Below are 7624 nucleotides of genomic sequence, written 5' to 3' on the forward strand. Positions count from 1 at the left end.
TATTTTATTTAGTTGTCTATTCAAAGTAATAGGATAATAGTGATCTTGGTGACAACTCGCTATAAAACATTTAATATTAACTAGGCAGTGAATAAATAGAAAATATAGACATAACTAATCTGTAAAAAAATTGCTCATTTAAACAAACTTCCACTGAATGGGAATTATTATTTACTGAAAACTGTATTCCATGTGAAATTTCACTTACCTCAGCTCTGTTCCAATTGTTCGTTGGTTATCATTTCACATAAAAAGCAAACAGACATAAATTAGTCAACGAAGCTGGCTTACTACAATTACAATACATCTCCTATTCCCTAACACAATCTAATTTAACATGTTAAGCACTATCACACAATTTGATCATCATTGTCCAAGCACAATTGTTAGGTTATTGTTTATTAAACACGCATAACTGTAAGTTTCCCCATAGCGAATAGATACGCAATACTCGTTTTCTTATCTCAAGGAACCACGTCGTTTATATGACGTTTTCAGACTATAATTATCCAAATAAATATTACAGCTACGTGAAACTGTCCTAAAGATACACACCGATTAAAAGAGCAATGCCGATCCTTAAACTCGATTAAGAAAACATACAAAGCAGGGGCGTAGGAATGAGTTTAACATTGGGGGGACACCTGGGGCGATATAGGATTTTTCATGTTGCTCAGGCCCCGAAGAGTAGCCTATGGTTTTTCCTGGCTCAAAACTGGGCGGAGGTGAAAAAAAATCCTGATCATGTACGTATTTTAATTATAAGATAATTACATTTGTATTTTCATATAACATCATAGGCTATACTGTGTTTCCCACAATATTTGTGTAAGTCGAGCTCGTTACCTCTATCATAGAGTCTAGAGTCTATGGGGTTCCGGGGGCATGCAACCCTGGAAGAAAATATTGTACATTTTAAAGATAAATGTATTAATCTAATGCACTTTGAGTCACCGAAATCCACCGTTGAAAATAAATAATCCACCCTCCAATCGCCGAACCTATAACTTATATGCTCTTATTTAGATATCTGCATCTGATGCTCGATGGTGATTTTAAACACCAAACACAGCATCTGATCATCGATCATTACAATTATTCAAATTGTCAGTGTTAAGCATGATATGGTAACATCACTGTGTATCACTTTTTCTCTCAGTAATGTTATACTTATCTTGCCCTGTCTCTTCCCCTCCTAAAAGCTGGTCTTTTTTAATTTACTGAAGACTACAAATTATATTATAATATTAATTCTCAATATGTACACATTTATATTAACCTGTGCTTTATATGATGAAAACGGCTTGTACCCTCCCCTTATGACAGTAACGTTAGCCTTAACTAATTACTAACTAACGTTACATGAAGTTACTTGAATCACGTTACATATAGGCCTATTTTTTCAGTTAAAATGGCGAAATTAGACAAACGTTTATTAGTTTGCCTGATTATTACTAACATATGACTTAAAACAGTTGTCAAATATGAAATGTTTACTTTAGCTACTTACAATATCTCGCAGTTGAGCATAAACTACTGAAGCGTCGAGTTGCGCCTCCCGCCTATGCTATGCTAAACTTCGCGCTCTGACTGCAGGGTCACACAGTGAACATAAAGGCCGCCTACTTTGATTTGATTGGTCATCTCAATTATTCTGACATTGACGGGCAGTGACGGACCAATGAGGCTGATGAACACACTGACCATCCTCAGTTTCTGACGTGCGTGCGGCGGTGCCACGGTCGATTCAAAAATCAAATATTTTTCTCCTCCGCGGTATAATTTTTAGGTGGGACAAATGCGACTGTCTCCAATATTGGAGTGGACAGATTCCCACCGTCCCTACGCCCTTGATACAAATTGTTACCTAGTAAAAGCAAACCCTATCATATAATTTCACAAAATCTGGCGTATGCAGCATACGACATTACTGATACTTTTGCATGCTTTTTAAATAAGGTTAACGTATATGGCTTTGGGACGACGCCAGGTTGAGCAGGCCTCATTTAATTAAAACAACTTAGTACTTATTTGGCAAAAAAAATAAGCTTATAACATATCAACTAATATAATAACAGTTGAAACTCATGTATAATAAGGATCAACAGTAATAAAATACAGATTAATAAGATTATAGACGAAACAAGGAAAACACGTTCTTACCGTCTCACGTAGCCTATGTGAAAAAAATGGCTTACATACCAACTGACAACATGTTCTCTGACATAAGTCGCAGCTCCTCTAGTGGTTGGGACTAAACCTCTTTGCACAGGCATTCAGCATAACTTTTTTTTACATTAGGACAATCTATTCACAAAGACACTTACTATACTTAAATTACCATTCTAACATTACATAAATGTTTATTGAATAATTTTCTGCTATAATTTTACATGCAAAACCAAACTCTATACACTCGTCCTTTTTTAAAGAAATCAAATTATTCTTCCGCCCTGATCACGGCAAATTTAGTGTCAAACATTGTCAATATCGAATCAATGAATTTGATGCCATAATCACAAACTACACCTGAAACTGTATCTCCTTATTACATATTGACACCAAACTTTGTCTTTAACTGTGTACAAAATTGCCACAACTTACTTTCTTATTTGCTATTTAAGAATCATTTAACACTTGGCAAACCATAAACTACATAATTAAAAATAATTATCTTAAAATTTGCAACAGAATATGTAATAATTAAAAAAAAAACTCAAATAGAAAAGTATTTATACCGGTAAGATATTATAGCATACACTTTGAAGAAGTGATTTCGAAAACAGATGATTCATATTTAGTCCCATATTCATATTTTTCACAGTTTAATATGGATCATTTCTAACCAGAAAGCAACCATCAGTTCTACACTCGTTATTGCAGTTCAACAAATCAGTACACTTGATAACATAGATTGTAATTTTGGAGACCACAACAAATGACTGTCATAAAATACTGCCCTATATAATATTATGCAATAGGGGATTTTGGACACAACTACTGTAAAAGTCACAAAACTACACATCTGCACTGATGCTTTTTAAATGCTAATATAAATAAAATGTCTACAAACATTATCAGAATTTTTTTGTAACATTTGATAGTTATATATATATATAATTATTTATATTTATTTAATTTATTCACTATACAAAATGATTTTAAATTGACTTAATGTAGTATTTTTAACATGCAGTTGCTGCTACATAAATGGGTACAGTAAGTCAATATGATTACCCCTAGTTAACCTTATGCAAACTAAAACTTCATACATAAAAAAAAAAATCCTAGTTCTGCTTGAAATCAAACAATTGATCCATTATTTCAATTACTCTAACTACTAAATCATTTCCCATGTTATTCCAATTTAACCAATGTATATCAATTAGATGATATACATTTGGTTCAGTGTAAAAATATAAATATATATTATTGTACATTTTTTAAAATATCCACTGATAGAATAGATTATATACAAAATGAAAAAGGCCTGCAGAAACATCTTTTTTTGTGAACCCTCAAATAAAATAGTTAAATATTGGCCAAGCTTTTCATTCTATTATCCACTTAATCTTTAATGTTTCACCATTATTTACTATACAAATACTATAATCAGTGGCAATACAAGAATATTTAGACATTAAAACACGAAACAGAGTAAAGTTGAAACTTTTATTTAGAAAAACCAATGAACAATTATTATATTTAAACCAAATAATCCTCACAAAAAAGTATACATATGTATATATTATATATTTAAATATCAAATATAACTTTGACCTTCCTTTACAAATGTACCAACTCTAAATTTACATCCACTTAAACATTTAAGATTAAAAATTAAAAATAGAACTTCACAATTAAATGCAATCAATTATTATTTAACTATGACCAATTATAAAAACTTAAATGAACTTTACATAATCATTATAAAAGTTAAAAATGTAGGTATTTGCAAAAGTTTTATATTCTTTTTCCCCCACCTAACATACCTTTAACTAATCCAATCCAAAAAAACTTTTACAACAAGTTTAACATTTTCTCTGATTTTACATTTGACTAAATATTTACTAGTACTTAAATTAGGCATTGACTAACTTGTAACATATACAACTTAAATGACCAAGATTTTTACTTTTTCTTCCCCGTCTTCCCTGAATTTTTTACATGCTTGGGACAAACTGATACTTGCAGTTCTTTTCCCACGCTTCCTTTAACAGACTCTTTGTTCATAAAATCAATCATGTTGCCTTTTCCAGTGTCATCAACCTTCTCAGTCTTCTTTTCATTTACACTATCCAAGGAATGCAAATCTTCACCACTTTCACTCCTAAAAAATTCCTCCAACATGACATCTTCCAAAGCTTCATGAGAGGTGCTGCAAGTTGCAGTTGGGACTGAATCATGTGCCTGATCCATCATCTTCGTGGCCTCAGTAAGTGGAGGCAGAAATGCAGCTGTGGTAATACGATTACCTCTGCCCTTCAACTGGATTTTGTCCTCCACAAGCAGTTTTGAGACCAGAAGATCAGTTTCAAAGAGCCTCTCACATCCTATATTAAGCAATTGGCGGAGCACATAGTCATCAATGACAAATTCAGTCATTTTGCCAGTAGCATCTTCAACTGTAACTTTGGCACGCAAAACTGCAACAACAGCTGCAGTTCTACAATACGCCCCACACTGTTGACATCTTGTGATGACAGTTTCTAGGTTTACATTTGGCAAAACATGTTGTTTTGGACACAAATAATCCACTTTCACTTCTGCGGTAACGAGCTGTCCTTCAAACAATTTCAAGTTGTTAACAACTCCATGTACCTCAATATCAACATCTAGCGGTGTTAATTTTGACTGTGCTGTAGTGGTTATAGAAGTGTCACCACTGAACTCCCTCACAGAAACATTTGTAATGTTATAGCACGTGCCATTTGGCAGAATTTCGCCACCCCATACACACAGAGAGATACTGTGCGTTTTGTCTGCCACATCATAACATCGCTTCATCATCTTCTGATTGGATCTTGTGACACAATCCCGATCTTCAGTCATTTGAAGAATCTTCACCTTCACATTGACCTAAAAATTCCAAAACAAACAAACTACTTAATTCCATATGACAACAACAAACACATATACCGTATATACCCGAATAGAAGACGAGGTTTTTGTCCTAAAAATAGGCTGAAAAATGGGGGGTCGTCTTATATTCGCCCAAAATCATAGGGGAAAGGGAGAAAGAACGAATTGATATGAAATAGCGACTGAAACGCGACCCATTAAGACAAAACCAGCTTTCCCTTCCAAGATGTTAATCTGGACAAAAATCCTGATAATCGAGCCGTCGTCTGATGAAATCAAATACACATAATGCACTATCTGTGTTGTGATTTCGGCAAAACTTGCATGTAAAATTGGAGAAGCAACATAATATCTGTGATTAACTGAATTAAAAGCTGTGTGTGTGGGGGGGGGGGGGGGGGGGCGCGCGTGCTGGAAGAGAGAGAATAAATTATCAGTGCAATTTTCAAATAAAATTATTTTCTGTTGAAAACGTACTCGGTTACTAACGTAACCTCGGTTCTCTCTAGAAGAGGGAACGAGTACTGCGTCGAAGAACGCTACGGGAAAGATATTTCTTTGTCGAAATTTGAAGCCTAAAATTAATCCTTAATTTTGTAATATTGTAAAACGCTTTTCTGAAGCATACAACCTAGGCGGAGCAATACAGCTCACCCATTGGCTGCTCTGCCAGAAAAGCACAGCCTATGCGAGGCCAGAGACGCTGACCAATGAGGACGCTTCGCGCCCTTCTGCGTCACCTCCCGCCCAAACAGGCGTGGCCTAGGCCTATAAATACGAGCATAGCTGTCTAACACGCCGATTTTCGTCAATGAAGCGACGCAGCGCGGACACGCACGGCCATGAGACGCAGTACTCGTTCCCTCTTCTAGAGAGAACCGAGGTTACGTTAGTAACCGAGTACGTTCTCTTACGTAGAGTTCTCTCGTACTGCGTCGAAGAACGCTACGGGAACCCCATGTAAAACGCCGTGCGTGCTCTTGGACCGACACAGACACCTAAGGGCGCGCGCGCCCTGGTATACAAGTGCCTACCCCAAGAAGTATAGGGAGAGCGGCTAAATTAGCATCATCCCTTTATAGTAGTGCCTCTTAAGGCATAATAGCATATATATGTAAATATAGATATATATGAGGGGTAATAGCATGCTCATGGGACACATTGTCAGTGAGTGATGCTTAAACATTGAAGTGACCTGGGCCGCAGCGCGGGGCAGGAACACTTATACACATTAAACATTGAAGTGACCTGGGCCGCATCGCGGGGCAGGAACACTTATACATATTAACATTGAAGTGACCTGGGCCGCAGCGCGGGGCAGGACACTAATACATAGTCTTCTAGACCGAGAGCAGTTTAGCCTGCAACGCAGGAACCTCTAGGTTATAGAACCTAATAAATGTAGACGGGGAGGCCCAGCCTGCCGCCATACAGATATCTTGTAACGAGATTCCGCTATACCAAGCCCATGAAGAGGCCATGCCTCTCGTGGAATGTGCTCTGATGCCCAAAGGGCATTCCAAACCTCTAGATGCGTAGGCTAGCGCAATGGCGTCCACTACCCATCGAGACAGACTCTGTTTCGTCGCGGCTCGCCCCTTGGAGCGTCCGCTGAACGAAACAAAGAGCTGCTCCGTCTGTCGAAAAACAGCGGAGCGGGACACGTAAGCTCTTAATGCCCTGACCGGGCAAAGGGAGCTATTTCCGTCCTCTGAGGCCGGCAGGGCCGACAGGGAGATGACCTGAGCCCTGAACGGTGTGTTGAGGGACTTAGGCACGTACCCATGCTTCGGTTTCAATACGACTACAGAGTCGTTTGGCCCGAACTCCATACAAGAAGCTCTCACTGAGAGCGCTTGCAAGTCTCCCACACGCTTCACTGAAGCGAGAGCCAAAAGAAACACGGTCTTGAAAGACAGGTGTTTCATGTCAACTGAGTGAATAGGCTCGAAAGGGGCCCCTTTCATAGCGTTCAACACTGTAGAAAGGTCCCAAACGGGGACTGAGGGGGGCCTTGGAGGGTTTAACCTCCTGGCGCCTCTAAGGAAGCGGACCACCAGGTCGTTCCTGCCTAGTGAACGGCCAAGCGTTGGATTAACGAACGCTGATATGGCAGCCACATAGACTTTGAGCGTGGATGGGGTTCTTCCCTTATCCAATAGCTCTTGCAAGAAGGAGAGAATCTCCGGTTCTCCACACTGAAGTGGTGACAGACCTTGATCTGAACGCCATCCAGAGAACACCGACCATTTGGAAGCGTAGAGCCGTCTAGTAGACGGAGCCCTAGCTTGCTCGATCGTGTCTAACACTCCTCTTGGGAGGTTAGCGGGTACCCGTTTATGGCCCATACGTGTAGGGACCAAAGCTCGGGGTGAGGATGCAGAATCGCGCCCTTGGCCTGTGAGAGGAGGTCTCTCCTCACTGGAATCGGCCACGGGGCAGTACTTTTCAGTCGCATCAAAGCTGGGAACCAGGTATGATTCGTCCAGTATGGAGCAACTAGTAGTACTGAGCATCCGCTCTCCTTGATACGCTCCAGCAC

Source organism: Phoxinus phoxinus (assembly GCF_949152265.1).
Source record: "Phoxinus phoxinus genome assembly, chromosome: 8".
Classification (NCBI taxonomy): domain Eukaryota; kingdom Metazoa; phylum Chordata; class Actinopteri; order Cypriniformes; family Leuciscidae; genus Phoxinus; species Phoxinus phoxinus.